The sequence below is a fragment of the Lagopus leucura genome, unplaced genomic scaffold (genome assembly GCF_019238085.1).
Source record: "Lagopus leucura isolate 7727_CA_CO unplaced genomic scaffold, USGS_WTPT01 46785-0_obj-0_obj, whole genome shotgun sequence".
Lineage (NCBI taxonomy): Eukaryota > Metazoa > Chordata > Aves > Galliformes > Phasianidae > Lagopus > Lagopus leucura.
Window position 1 is genome coordinate 10,165 of NW_024969587.1, and position 16,530 is coordinate 26,694.

The window sequence follows — 16,530 nt, forward strand, 5'->3', positions numbered from 1 at the left end:
TAAATGTGAAATGGGGAGCAATTCCATAGACCGGCAAAGGCTTATGAATAGTAAGATCTTCCTATGCTTGGCCTCCTGCTAAAAATATTTCTTTGTTGCTCTGTCCATCTGTCACATAACTATTTTGTCTCTTCCTTCACTTTCTTTCGTTCTTGCTATCCATCCACAGCAAGACATTTTTCCTATTTTTGGAGAGGCCATGTGGTAGAAAGGGTCTCTGAGTCTGCAGTTCCTATGTTTGCTGGCTAAAGACTCTCTGCTCTTCAAGATGGAAAGCAGAGAAAACTCCATTTGTCTGCTCTCAAACTACAGTTATGTTCAGTGAGAGAAGATGGAGGAAGCTGCAGAGGCAGGGCAGGGATCATTTTACTCATTTTCTTTAGTGGCTTTAGTTTAAACTTACCTCAAGTAGTTGACTAGGAAATAATATCTGTGCCAAAGTACCTTTTATCTGTAATGTAAATTGTTAGAAAGTTACCTAATTTTGTCTTGAGGTAAGTTACTAACTGTTGTTGCTCAATAAGTTGTTTTGTATTGCTCCTCGAGTGTGGCTCCATTGTTCCTATGACTCCCTCCAAACAGGGAGACCTTATTTGGGGAATTCCGAAGATTCATTTTCCTCATATCCTACTGAATGGGACAAGACACCTGCCACAGCATTGAAACAGAGAGTAAATAATCTGGCAAGTAAACAGAGTGTAAATGATCACTGAAACAGCAAGTAAATGATATGAGGTGACCTGGCTAATCTTGGGGAAATTAATTTGGAGAAGAAAGCATAGTGTATAATCAATGAATATTAAGATGTTGTAATTATGAAATAAACAAGAGAGTTTGACAAAGTAGATTATGATAACAAAAGGAGAATAAATAGAAAGCTTACCCCTATCCTGGGCTCACTCATAAAACTCCAGCAAAGCCAATCTCCAGAAGAGATCCTTCCCCACTGGTAGCCAGCTCTTAAATAGGTCTAGAAGAGGTGGAACCTGGCTTCATCTGTGCTCCTCTGGCTGACTCATTGCTCGCCTCAGGTGATCAATCAGAGGTTCAGGCTGTGACTCAGCAGTTCCCATACATTCTTTTGGTGCATCACTGATACGTCACTGGGCCTAGGATCTTCTGGAGTTCTTCTTTCAAGGGGGATGAAGACAGACTGCTCCTTTGGCTGAGATAGGCGACCCATCGTGCCACTCTTTGTACTTGGGCCACCCATCTTAGGAAGGTGGGTCAGATCTTTCACCCACCCCTGAATTGGCAGAGTGGTCTTGACTATAACTGCAGCTGTTTGAGTTATTGGCTCTACTGCCTGTAATGCCGAATAGGCAGCCAATAACTGTTTTTCAATCATACTGTATCTTTCTTCTGCTCCGTGCCAAACCTGAGACCAGAAACCAATGGGGATCCAAACAGAGCTCTGGCGTTGCCACAGGCCCCAACCAAAGCCGTCTTGAGTAACATGAACGTCCAACTCAGCTGGGAGGGTAGGATCGAATATACCCAATGCCTGAGCTTGTTTAACTGCCAGTTTTGCTTGTTGGAAAGCATCCTGTTCTGTTTTCCCCCAGTCCCATAGCTGCCCCTTTTTTGTGAGTCTGTATAGTGGCCTTAGCAGCTGCACTAGGTGAGGTATAAAGGAATGCCAGTAACCCAATATACCTAGAAACTCTTGCAGCTGCTTCAATGTTGTGGGGACCGGGAACGCCTGAACCTTATCTATGACAACACTGGGTAGTACTTTGGTCTTTCCTGACCAAATCACCCCCAGGAATTTTATGGACAGGCCCGGACCTTGCACCTTTTGAGGATTTATAGCCCATTCCCTCTGTTGTAAATAGGTGGTTAATGAATCTGCTGCCTGTCCTACTGCCTCCAGTGAGTCGGATGTCAACAGGAGATCATCAATATAATGATATAGGTTAACATCATCAGGTTTTCTCCAATCAGCCAGGTCACGCGCCACTAGACAATACGTTGGTGAATGCACGTACCCCTGTGGCAGGACCTGAAAGGTCCACTGCCTGCCTCCCCACGTAAACGCAAACTGATCTTGCGATTCCTCAGCAAGTGGGATACTGAAGAATGCATTTGCTAGATCTAGGACACAATGATAGGTTTTTATCTCCCTACTTAACATGTCCATTAGAGAGGCAATATTGGGTACGGCTGCATGAATAGGCGGTGTGACCTTATTTAATTCTCTGTAATCTACTGTCATCCTCCATGTGCCATCCGACTTTTGCACTGGCCATATGGGGGAGTTATATGGGCTGTGTGCAGGTCTTATAATGGCCACTTTTTCTAATTCCTGCACCGTTCTCGATATTTCATCTTGCTCACCCGGGAGTCTATACTGTCTAACGTTAGTAGTCCGGCACCGTTTCGGCAGGCAAACAGGCCCATGTTTCGCATGGCCTCTTAATATTGCCTGCACGGCCTGGATACTGATACATCTCTGTCAAAGTCTGAACTCTCCCACAGTTGTTTGGAGAGCCAGACCCCATAGAATATCTATGCCCAGGATGTATTCTTGGACTGGGGCAATAGACACCTTGTACTCCCGGGGTGGGAGACACCCAACCCCCAGTTTTAACCATGTTTGGGTGACAGGAATAGTCTGTCCCCCAAAACCACCAATCATCACTCTGTCGCCATCAAATTTTCCCGGATCTCCATAGATAATTGATGTTTCTGCTCCCGTGTCTACCAATGCCATAACTCTCTGAATATTTTTTCGGGACCAATAAATCGTTAATTCTACATAGGGCCTCCGGTCCCGTCTGGAGGCCCTACGGGGACTAACATCCCTTGTCACTGCATGAATTGTGCTAGGGCCAGTTCTTTTGCTTCTGACGGCTCAGGCATTGTGGCCCGAGACACCTGAGGTGGCTTCTTTTTCCTGTTAGGAATAATAAAATCTTCTAGGTTCCATGTTGTTGTTGGAACCCTCTCTATAGCTCTTACCCTTGATTTCTTAGGGTAGCTCTGGAATTTTTGATTGTCCTATAGTTGTCTCCAAAGCTGGAGAAGGACGTGGTTGGGCTGGCAGTCGATCTTAGCAAATTGGACCCCAGCCCAAATTAAATCATTAAACATTTGTTTTTGGGATACCCTTATGGGTCCCGATGGAGGAGCTCGAGTAGCCAGCATTTTGGTTTTATTTACCGGCAGGACCTCTGCTTCCTCCAAAAACCGAATATTGCGCCTAGTCCGCAGGCGTTCTGTTTCTCCCAAGTCGGCAACTAACTGGGCAGCCTGCTGGACTACGGCTTCTGACGCTACAAGGGGATTTAATATGGACACTAGCGTGCTGTACAGATGGGAGAGAGCTTGCTGTAAAATGAAATCTCTCATCCCTGCTGAAAATTTGACCATATCAGGGCCATCAAATGTATCTTCATACATAGCCTCTCTTACACCCAGTTCGCAGATATAGTTTTGAAGGTCCTCCATGGAGGACCACATACCTGTATGTAAAGGTATGTCCGATTTATTCGGCCATACCATACGGCAGGCCGCCATTAACTATTTTAGTATAGAATGGTTTTCATCACGATATTGATTACCTACGTATAACCTCTGCCTGAGAGCAGGATGGACAGTCATGGTGGCCAACTTAGCTATTTCTGGGACATTCACCAAGACACTTTCTGCCCCAGAATCCCACAGTCTCAATAACCAAGCCGGCACACTTTCTCTAGGCTTCTGCTGAAATCGTTGTACTAAGTCCATCAATTCTGTTGCCGTGTATGGCCAAGCCATTACGTGTAAATGAGTCTGGGCAGGGGGCAATTGATCAGGCGGCACCCCTGCCGGTCTGTCCTGTACTTTTTTTGTTTTCTGGGTTACAACAGGACGGACTTCCAGTGGATCAGTTAGAATTGGACATTCAAGATCTGATTTGGATTTCTTGTTCTCCTGATCAACGAAGTCTGTTGATTCAGGAGTCTGGTCAACACTTATTGAAATGTTACGAATTTGGCCTACGGGAAGATGTAGAATTGGCTTCTTCCCTGTTAAGACATCAAGTTCGTGCTCCAGCTTTTCAATGCGGTCTTTCAAAAGCTGATTTTCAGTTTCTAAAGTATTATTTCTTATATCCTCATGATTTAAGGCACTTAATAATGGCCATGCCACCATGGAGGCAGCCAATTGTCTTTCTTTGGTAGTGAGAACATCCTTGCCAAGTCCTTGAAAATAGTCTGCCATGCAATATGGGGAGATATTGCCCATAACGCGTAAGGGACCCCATTTTTCAATGATGGCAGCTAACTCATAATAGGCGATCCCTCAAATCCTGGGATCTGCCCTGGAATCATTTTCTCTAGAGGAGTATTGTTCTCCCCCTTGACCCATTTATAGAAATTCCACAGAAAAGACATGATGTTAATTTCAGTATATTCTCCTGCCTGGCTCGCCAAGTGTATAATCAATAGATATCAAGATGTTATAATCACAATATAATTGTATAATCAACAGATATCAAGATGTTATAATCACAATATAATCAAGAGAATTAGGCAAAATAGACAACGATAACAAAAAGAGAATAAGTGGAAGAGCTTACTCTTTGGCTGAGCTCACCAGAAAACACCAAGAGAGGTGATCTCCAGAAGAGATCCTTCCCCTCTGGTAGCCAGCTCTTAAATAGGTCTAGGAGCACACAGGTGAATTGCCTTCACCTGTGCTCCTCTGGCTGACTCATGGCTCGCCTCAGGTGATCAATCAGAGGTTGTGGCTGTGACTCAGCAGTTCCCATACACATGTCGTTGTTAGTATTCTTTCTATAAGAAGGAATATCCTTTCTACCCTTGCCCTTGATTTCTTAGGGAAGTTCTGAAATTTTTGATTGTCCTTTAGTTGTCTCCAGAGCTGGAGAAGGACATGGTTGGGCTGGCAGTCAATCTTAGCAAATTGGACCCCAGCCCAAATTAAATCATTAAACATTTGTTTTTGGGATACCCTTATGGGTCACAATTGAGGAGCTCGAGTAGCCAGCCTTTTGGTTGTACTTACTGGCAGGACCTCCACTTCCTCCAACATCCGAATGTTGCGCCTAGTCTGCAGGCGTTCTGTTTCTCCCAGGTCGGCCACTAACTGGGCAGCCTGCTGGACTACAGCTTCTGAGGCCACCAGGGATTTAATATGGAGACTAGAGTACCATAGAGATGAGAGGGAGCTTGCTGTAGAATCAAATCTCTCACCCCTGCTGAAAATTTGACCATATCAGGGCCATCAAATGTGTCTTCATAGATAGCTTCCCTTATGCCCAGTTCACGGATATAATTCTGAAGGTCCTCCATGGAGGACCACATCCCTGTATGTAGCAGTATATCAGATTTATTCAGCCATACCATACGGCAAGCTGCCATTAACCATTCTATTATAGAACAGTTTTCATCAAGGTATTGATTACCCACACATAACCTCTGCCTGAGAGCAGAATGGACAGTCATGGTGGCCAACTTGGCTATTTCTGGGCCATTCACCAAGACACTTTCTGCCAGCTCTTCAATAGGTCTAGGAGGGGTGGAGCCAGGCAGCACAGGTGGATTGCCTTCACCTGTGCTCCTCTGGCTGACTCATTGCTTGCCTCAGGTGATTAATCAGAGGTTCAGGCTGTGACTCAGCAGTTCCCATACACATAGAAAAATATTTGGAGACAAAAACTTAATCTTGTAATTTTTTTCCATAAAATTAAATTTTTTTGAGACGTCCATGATGAAAATGTAGCTTTACAGACAGTTGGGAGTGGATGTTGGTGGTAGACATTACCTTTAGAAGTTTAGTGATGTGGTGCATTGTCTTTCTCTCATAAGAAGCATAAAACAAGCAGCTACCAGAGATCTGGGTGTTCCAGGATGTTGTCAGCAGTAGTCAACAAAACCAAATACCAAGGGAAGTGAGTAAATTTAGGACAAATCTGAATCCCTTCCAACATACTTCACAGACTACCGCGATTGGTTTACAGCTTAGCTACTTCCTAAGTAAGTGGTAATGGTTTCATAAAATAACCATGGAGAACTATTTCTATGAATAGATTAAACTTCTTGAGCACACTGAAATATTTTGCATCCAAAACATCATGAAAAGTTTCATAATATAGTGTTCTGTTAAAGAAATATGTCCTGGTGACTGGGAACATGTGCCACAATAGCTTCATTCAATTCAGGTTACTACCTGTGTGAGAAGTGACATTTTCTATTTCAGTTATTCTGTAGCTACAATGTAGATTGTTTCTGTGGATGCACAATTTTCATTTTTGTTCCTTTTTAAATGAAAAAAAAAAAGTTTAAAAAGGAAAACAAGAGTAGTTCTTGTTTTAAAACTGGAATAAAAACAGGATCAGTTCCTATTATAAGCTATTTACTTTTATAGGATTTTTTCACAGTCTAGTCACTTATCTATTTCCATCAAAGTCATAGAAATATTATCTAGTATGAATTGCTTTGATTTTTTAACTTCTTCTAGAGTATGGCATGCTGCTCTGATTGCAAAACATCAATGACAGTGTCAGTTCTCTTTCTCCAAACTGGTATATTTTCCTTATAAACTTCAGCTCTGCTCTTTTCATACCATCTAATATGCAACATAATTTTGTGGTATATTTATGCTCATAATTTTATTTCTAATACTACAGCCTGGGAAGTATACTCAAAGGACATAAGTCTTATAAACTTCATAGTCTAATTTGTAATAATTTAAAAATTCGATTTCTGTAATTGTAAGCCAACATGAACTTTTTGTACTGCAGGTTATAGATGTTTATTCTAAGTAATCACATGAAATTTCATCTTCATTTTTAACAAGCCAGAAAAAAAAGATTAGCTTGGGAAATAGATGTAGTTCTTAAAACTTTGTGCAAAAAATCTTGAAGAAAGTCTGGCGTTTAAAGTGTAGTCTGACCTTTTTCATAAAGTGTATCAGTAAAGGGCTGCAATTTTTTACTTTTCTGTTTCTCCTTCATTCAACCTCATTACTTCCAGAGGGAGCATTTCTTGTTTGAGCTTAGATAACTATTGAGAAAGGCTCATAATAATAATACAAAGGAGGCACAGGCAGATATATGACTTGAAGAAACTATATTTCTTGTCAGTTCAGTGTTCAGTGGATATCTTCAACTTCCTCTAGAAATTCCCAGTTGAATACTTGATGTGAACTCAACTTAGTTACTGAATCAGACAAGCTGGATTTCCCTGGGTGTCAGCTGAAAGGAATTCCTTGATATATTTATTCATATTCATATATATATATATATCCAGAGACAACATTGAAATGTCATAGGTGTGTGTTTAAATCACTTCATAGGTGGCATGAACCAGATAGCTTTCTGAGAGCGAAATAGTTTTCATGTCTTCTTGTCCTGTTGTTCTGATACCTTTTCTGAAGTTTTTGTTTCCAATCCACATCTAAGATATCTGACTAGAGATATTATGTTAAGGTTAAATTATGTTCTGATATGAAAGAGATTTGATTTTATTTGATTAAAAAAAAAAAAAAAGCATAGATATCAAGAAATTAGATGAAGATGTGGAACTGAATTTAACAAGAATGACTTGAGGAAAACGTGGTGAAAAATGAAGTGGAAACCAGTGACAGCAGAGATGAAAGGAGGCTTTCCATTAGCAGAGTGTTAGGGGATAACTGATGGGCTCATGAGATTCCTTTTGACTTTCAAGGTATCACCAGGCGGACAGACTTTTCCAACAGCTGTAAAGTACATAATCAATTGGTACAAGAGGATATATTTTTGAGTTGAAATTGAATCAGTGTATTAAACTGTTGTAGGGAACAGAGAGTCATGTCTCTGTTGTAGAAGAGCATGTGGTAAAGCAAGAATGTAACAAACCTTACCCAAGAGCTTTTAGAACACAAAACCAATCAAGTTAAAAGAATAATATTTCTAGCTTAGTATCCTGAACTTTCATTCTTGTTCCAGACAAGATCCATGGTTATTTTCAACATCCTTGCTTAGTCATTCTCGTGAAATACAGTGTTAGCTTCATCTTCCCGAGTATGTTAGGAGAAAGTGCACAGGACTACTCAGATGGTAAGCTTAGATGAGGAAAAAGTTAAGAACTGATAAATTTTTAATTTGAAACTTTTTTGCTCTTCTTTCTCCATCATCAGTTGAATGATATTCTTTGCTCACTGTCTGATTTAAATTCAGAAGAAGGGCACAGAAATTGTGATGCTCACTGTAGCACTTGTTGTTAGGCGACTAACCGGGGATTTGGGCTGTCACGGTGCAGGCAGCTGGAATGTCTCATCATAAGCGCGTATAGGAGTTGTGCAGCACTGTGGTACGTGCTTGGAACAGTGCGTCCATTGGCCTTGAGGAAGAAACTAAGCGAGGAAGAAGGAACTGAAGCACGAAGATAAGGAATAAGAAGATGGACACCGCCTGGAGATAGCTGCCATGGAATGTAACAAAGAAAGGGCCAATGGTAGGACTGGTGCTGGACAGCCTGGACTGATACCCACCAATAGGATTCTAACAAGTAGACTTCAGAGGGCATATAGGACACTGTTGAATTTCAATAAACGCCGTTTTGCAGCAACCCCATATTTGTGCCTGTGTTGCAATGGTTCTAGCGAGGAGAGATTGCGGATAGAGCAAGGAGAGATCGCTAGCCCCTGCAGTGAGTGATCTGGAAATGGTGGCATGTCTGCGGCAGCTCACTCTAGCATCAGGCTTGTGATAGAGAAATTAGATGAGAGTAAACACCAATCAGATTTAGGGAGGAAGAGCACTGCAAAATTGCATGTAGTTTTACTCTCAGGAACAATGTAATCTTAATTTCTTTGAATTTAGAATTGGCATCAGGTGGGGAACAAAAAGGATAAGAAAAACACAGATGATGAGCTTTACTTCAGTCTGTACCTTTCCAAGATGCAGATAGTGTGAGAGTGTGATGGTTATTGTTGTTTATAATTATGAAGGAATCTCCTGGCAGCCAGAGAATTCTTTCACAATAGAGAAGATCTGTCCTTCACTGTTAAGTTCACTTTTGGCAGTTCCTGGAATACAGCATGTGTGTTTTGATGTAACAAAAGATCTTTTTTTGAAGACTTATTTCAGTTCTTGCCAGTAACTCAAAATGATCTGACTGGACTTAACCTCACAGATCAGCTGATTTAAATTTGTCTGAATACCACTTTGATCTCGTGTCTCATTGCTTTATCTTTGCTGATCATAGGAATGTGCTTGGTCAGTGAGTTTAATGTTGCAGTGTCCTGTGTTTCAAAGTGATTTTATGTTTGCTTCTCTTAAAGAGAATGCCTTTGTTATAGGAACTGTTTGAAAATGTGCAGTCAGTAAGTCTGCTCAATTATAAATAAGCCTAATAAATAATAACTTTCCTTTTTAAAGAGAATTCTGCTGTTATTGGCAATAGAGGCAATTACCTTAACAGTGATATTTACAGTTAAACAGAAAATATTCATTTACTTGAATTTGGAGACTACTAAAGTGACAGTTAACTACAGTCATGCTTAGTAACACTGATTAAACACCAGAATTTCAAAGATGCATGTCATCTTCCATGAATCTCAGCATTAATAACAATGTGCGTTTAATTTTTCCAAATGCATGCACATGTATTATAACCAGATGGTTTGATATTCTCACCTTATCATAAAATATGCACAATTCAGTAGTCCAATCTGGTACCTCATTCTGCCCAAAATAGCTTTTAAATGGGAAAAGTTTTAAAGTACTTTGACAAATACCATAGTTTAGATAGGGCTCTCATAAAGATAAATAAAATAATAATGTTATCACGTATGATTTATATATTTATGTATCACCAGTTACTAGTTTTCCTCTTGGATACATGAAATTTCTGTTTTCTAAATCTGTCAATAACAGTACTGTAAGTGGTAAATTATATTTGGAAATGCAATTAGTAATTTTAAGGGTTTGACATTTTCCATCTTCTACTATTTAAATTGATTTTTATTTAAAGCAATTAAGGGCATCCTTTTTCCACTAATGAAATTATATTATATAACTTCTGTTGGGATAATGTATGTTATATATAGAAGAGAAAAGGAGCTAGAGCTTTACTTTCTTTTTCCCAAGGTCATTGTCATAAAATGGATGGTAATTTTCCAGAACATAGAAGGGGTGGTAATATTCCAGAATATATTAATTATTAGTCCTTTTAAAAAGTAATCGGTCAAGATTTCAAATATGAATATTTTTTCAACTTAATTACTATCAAGACTGAGAAATTATCTTTCTTTATTAAACAATATTGTGCTTCTAATATATTAATAATTAGTATGGAAAAGCAGTAAATGTGAACATTACGCTTTCTTGGCTAATATTGTTACATACTGCTGGTGTTTTCCATGGCATTTAATTAGAACAGTGGCAGCCATTCTCCATAAGTAAATACAAACCTATAAGATGAAGTGCTTTTGAAACTCGAGATAGAGAGTGCTTTCACTGGGCATCCAGTTGTTTGTTTAGTGCTACCAAACATACTCAAAATTTCTATATGGCTTTTCATGTACTAAATTATGTCAGTTAACTGTAATGATGTTAAAAAAAAAAAAAAAGAAGAAAAAAAAAGAAAAACACAGAGGGCATCAGATGTACTTAGCAGGTAGAGCCTCATAAACCAATGGACAAGGTTATCACAAGAGCACTAATTGGCAACAGGTAAACTAAGATCGCAAACTAGAAGTTTTCTAATTATTTGAGGAATAAAATGGACTTTGATGGGTTACTATTTTAATTGCTCTTGATTTTAAACAAGCTGTACTTTAAAGATATCAGCATTGAAACTGGACTGACTCTGGCATGAAGAGCAATCAGTCATAAGCACATCACTTAGGCTTCTGATTTATATCTTTTGATTTACTTTCATCCATGGGCTCAAGTGTTTCTTTACTCTGTGAATAAAAATACAGTAAATTTGGTAGATTTAATTTAACAGTTCATTTAGGACATAAACTACTACAGTAGATGGCAAGGGAATGAACTTTTATTTATTGAAGATTTTTCCATTGTTTTTGTGTGCATCCTCATATCTAACAACGTGCAGAAATCCAACTCTATAGCCAAGAGATATGTTTATTTCAATACGTTTATTTCAGCAGTACGCGTGCGCCAGGTGCAAGGGGGACAGGTCCTCCTAACCTGCACACTGACAAGCAAAAGCTCATTACATAAATAGGCCAAGCTTGCACATATTAAACAGATTTCCTGGAATTTGTATGCATATTCATTATATTTCTGAGAAGTCCTTTGCATATGGTCCCTCCTCCTTGCGCCAGTGGGGGGGCTTTTCCTGGTGGTCGTTGGATGAAGGCTCGTGCTCTTCCTCGCAAAGGCTCGTAGTCTTCCTTGATGTAAACTTCTAACTTTTTCCAGGGGGGGCTATCCCCAACTGTTTTCTGCTTGCTTTGTGGTTATCTTGTCCCTGCTTACAGTCTCTGAGAAGTTAGGCATCATGCCAAGTCCTTCTTATCGTACTTTTGTACTTTTATAACTCCCACAATTTTGAAATTTCAATTATCTCTGTCCGCAGTTTATTCACTCACTTCTGCAATTTAACCTCTTTATGCCTCACTAACTTCTATATTGTCCTATCATGTGATTTATTAGTGTATTTTCTTCCTCTTTTTACCAAGGAAAAATAATGCATTATGATGTCTTCTATATCTCTCCTGCATCCAGAATACTGTGTATGTAATTAAAGAACAAAATTTGAGTCACAGCTGCATTAACAAAACCTTTTTAAAAGTAAAATAATGTATTTTTGGAATTTGCTGAATTTTCGATAATTCCACAGACACACTGTGTCCATATCTCACTCTATCTGACAAATAGACAGGAATAATTTTCCCTGTACGAGTCTGTATTAAATAATTCCAAACTTTTCCTTAAAACACAATGGGACAAAGTCCTAAACTACCTCATCTCAATTAGCCGTTATCAGGATTGGCTTAACTGCATGAATTTCCTCAGTTATTTTCAATCCCGAACTATTCAATGATTCTGTGATGATACGTCGCTATTGTTATGAGAAAAAAATGTCTACGTTCTTAATTGCCCAATTGCTTTCAACATGTTCTGTTGGAGTTGCACATGAAGATATATATTTTTGAATACCTTTTGATTGCTGTGAAATTTATTAAAGTTTGATTGAGCAGCAATGAGATCAACTTTTCAAAGGATCAGGATGAACATCTTATCCCTCCCATCACTTAATCTGAAAAGAAATTTAGCTACACAGTTTGAGAACACTAATCAGTTATTTAGCACCCAAGAGCATCAGAAACTATGTTAAGACTTTTTTTTTTCCTTCCATTCTCAGAAGTTTTTTTCCTGTCTATTCTTGTTGTCTCAGAATTCACATAATAGAAATTTATATCACATGGGGCTTGTATCCTTAGAGATGTGCTCTCAATAGAATTGTGTCTTATTTACAGTAATAATAATTTGCAAGGAATGTCATCAGAGATTTTTCTTGATGTTGCAATACTATTATGTGTTCTGATAACAGGGAAGTTTCGTGTCCTTGAAAATAACCTAAAAAAATCCTGGCACTCCATGATACTCCATCACTTCTATTATGTGTATTCAAGATAAATTTCCATGAGCATCCATGTCAGTCAGTAGATGTACATGATTTAAGAGGCTTTGACAAATAATCCTGTTTTGTTTTGTTTTCCTACAGACTGATATTCTAGCATATACAGCATCCTCCTTTAGAAGGCTTTGTGGTAGTAGTGCTATATTCTAACATATCTGCAGACAAGAGTGCTGTCTTTGAAGACAGTCAGAAGATAATACTGGATTATCTCCTTGATAATAGTGCCAGTGCTTCAATTATGTCAGTAGGTGTTTTGCTTTATTCTCCTTAATTGATCCATTTGTTGTTGTTTTTTTTTCAGCCTCCTACTCAGTCATGGAGAAGAAGGAAGACTGTTTCCTTTTTCTGTGATTATGCCACCTCTGAGTATCTTTTTTTTTTTTTTTTTTTTTTTTTTTTTTTTACAGAAGACTGGAATATCATTAACAAACTTCACATTAGGAATAATGTATCTATCTCTGTGCCATTGGGATTTAATCTGGAAAAAATATGCATTTTGTTAAGATCCCAGACCTCACCTCTTCTATTATCACATAAATATCAACTAATTCTAGAAGGTAGACATTAGCATTGTTATTGTGTTCAATAACAATAATCAAATTAATTTGTGAAAATTTATTCCCTTTTTTTTAAAAACATTGCATGTTACAGATTAATATTGCATTTTAACATATCATATTTTTGCCTCTGCAACTTTTCATAGAAATTTGTATCTAGGTTTGATTTAGTGCTATAAATACAATTACATGTCTGTACTGCAGTTTTCAAACTTCTTTGGTGGGGGTAGTTGAGGTGACAAGAAACAAGATAGTTCACATGGGTTAAAAAAAAAGGAGTTCAGCTTATAACTGGAAAAATGAAATACTTTTTAAAAACCACTTTGTGGTTTTGGAGTTTCTGTAGAAGTGATATTGAAACTTCATCTTCAACGTGTAGAGGTTTTTTGAAGCTGGAGAAATGGAAGGAAGTAATTGTTTTATTTCTATATACTTATCTGTTGCTCTCTATTTTTGAGTGTTGGTGGAGATGACAAAGTGGATAGGCCTGACTTTGATCTGGTATGACAGTATTTCTGTTCCTAACCAAAATCTTTTCTTAGACAAAGAAAGAGGTGTCCTAGTTATAGCCAAGGCTGAGGATTAAACATTAAACACAAATATAATTATATTACTTAGCACAGAGCTTAAGATCTGTATTTGCCCTAGAACAAAATCAGCCATTTATATTTCTACATTTTTATAGGCTGGGAAGTGGAAGAACATCCTGTAGCAGCAAAGCATATTCATAAAAAATGGAAATAAAAGCTTACACCTTGAAAAAATGCAAAATACTATTTCTGCTTACTCCATTCTTCACAGATGTTGTTCTCTACTTTGAATTAACAAAACTGCTGTTCTGACTAGACATACGAAGAATTAGTCATAGATATCCTTAATCACAGAGGGACTGACTTCTGGTATATGAAACACTTATGGTATATGAAACACTGGAGATATGTGTTTGTTAATTCATTTCAACAAGGAGGAACTTGAAAGACGTCATGTAGTTTGGATTACTTCTGATACTGCTGCTACTTGTCCCAAGCAGCTACCAAATGTTTTTCTACATGTAAAATATGACTGAGAAAAAAACTGCCCTTCAGTCCAATGGAATTTCAAAATATGTTAATCAAAAATCCACCTTGACACTTGTATTATTTAGCATTAATATTTTCAGAAAGTATCATATTTCTCCAGAAATTTCTGCTTTCTCCATGTTCCTGAGAAAGAGACTTGGCTTATAATTTAAATATGCTTCACTATTAGTTGTTGTCTCTAAAATGATTTAAGGAAGACTCGTTTCCTTGGATTATTCAGTAGGTGAAGATGTATGACATTGTTCTTTTTATTTTCTTTTAAAAAGTTAATTCACAGATCTTTTATGTTTTGTTCAATGCCATAAGCTTTCAATATAATATTGAAATATAATTGATTTGTGTCTACTGAACTATCCAAAGAAACATTTTTAAAAGTCTGTGCAAGGTATAAAATAAAAATGTTCAACCTACTGCAAAATCAAGACACCCATTGGTACTGCTGAACTGAAAGAGGATTTGTTCTTGATTTTTTTTTTAAGCAATTTAAAGTTACAATTATTTCTATAAATCTGAGTTAGTATCTTGAAGATAAGAAATCATTTAGGTTTGGATTTAACAAGATAGCTGAAAGAATGTATCCACTGTATGGTGATTAGGAAGAGGATAGAACTTGAAGCTTAGTAAAAGAGTGAAAAACTTCTCTCCTTCCTTATGTTTTAATTTACAAAACTCTTTTGCTCAGAGGAACTGAACTTTTCAAGTGGGATTGAGGTTCTCTGTTGCCTTGCCAATGAATATGAAGATACTCAAATTTTCTCTGTGAAAAAACAAAAACAAAAATTCCAAGGACAGATTTAATCTTTAGCTTCAGACACTAGAGACAAATATAAAGCTTTTGTTTCCTGAGCTCTCATTTTAGATGTGATATAAATCAACTCTTTGGTAACTCAGCTGGCCTGCAGCTAATCACCATTATTATTAACACATATTAGGAACTTACTAGGTTGATTAATCCTTCTGGTGTCAGATGCAGAGAAGAGAGATAATTTTTCTTTTTAAATTGAAGAATTGAAGATTTGACTTTTCCAAAGACTGTACAGTTATTCCATACCTTTTATAATAAATGTTATACCTTATTTAAACAAAATCAAGGTCTGAGTACTGGTGGGAGTGACACAGCCTGCAGTAACTGTGGGTATGGAAAGTCTATATTGAAGTCTGTGTTTGAAGGTAAATTCCTCATTGAGGAATTCAATGAAGGTAAATTGAGTATATTGCAGAAGATCAAAGTTGTTGTGTTGTGGTTTTTGTGGGGATCATTTTACTAAGATTTATCTGTATTGAAGCAATCAAACCATTTTTTCTAATCAGTTCTATTTCTGACAAGTGATGATCCCAATTAAGAAATGATCCCAACGAAGACAGTGGAATCATTCTACCCACAAGAACCAGGCCAAGGGTGTACATTTTCAAAACACTACATCAGATACTTGACATTCTCTTCTATTAGTGCCGTCTCACAGACTCCAAATATGTTCTTTAGTGAAGGCTGAGAGGGTTGCCAGATTGAACACTAATATGAATGGAAGAAAATAAATAAAAACTTGCAAGATGTATTGCAAGAAAATCAATTAGCTATTAAATATATTGAGCAAAGATAAGTAGATAAATAATTTATGGTAATTTTTTGGACTGATGGAATAAGCTTCAAATACTATTGATTTTGATTAAATCTTCATCAGTCCGTGCAAAGTGGATGTTAAATAGTCTCTGTTCTTATAGTACAGAAAGTAAAATCTTCGCCTGTCAATACCATGACACCTGTTGAATTTTCTGGCCTAGAATGTCACCACAAATTTTCATGAATTGTATAGCAGAAAAATCCAAGCTTGCAGAAGATCTTGATAGTAAATATATATTTTGCTGCTAGCAGACACAGCTAGCTTACTATGGTAATTGAACTAAGAAGAATTTCAGAGCATATTAAAGACTATCAAAATTTAAGAGATCAAAACATTACTTTTTTTTAACCAATATATGCAATTACTTAATGTAAGTGTTCTCTTTTAATGTTTTTATAAATGACTTGGATATAGGATTTGAAGGTATACTAAGTTTGCGGCCAAAACCAAACTAGGAGAAGCTGTTGCCTCTCTCAAGGATAGAAAGCCTTTGTAGAGAGATCTTGACAAATCAGAGGGCTGGACAATCAAGAGCAAATTCTGGATTTTGGAGTTGGGATAGAACAAGCCTTGATTTGTGTACAGACTGAGAAAAGAGACTGGAGATCAGCTCTGCAGAAAGAGATTTAGGCATTCTTGCTGTTGGTCACTTGCATGGATATCATCA

The 16,530-nt window shown here is 37.7% G+C and overlaps 1 long non-coding RNA gene across 1 annotated transcript; it reads left to right on the forward strand.

Moving 5' to 3' along the window:
- The first annotated feature begins 9,845 nt into the window (after nucleotides 1-9,845).
- LOC122194217 lies at nucleotides 9,846-15,328 on the forward strand. Its single transcript, XR_006183070.1, has 2 exons — nucleotides 9,846-12,971; nucleotides 13,848-15,328. It is a non-coding gene; the product is annotated as an uncharacterized LOC122194217 (long non-coding RNA).
- The last annotated feature ends 1,202 nt before the right edge of the window (nucleotides 15,329-16,530 follow it).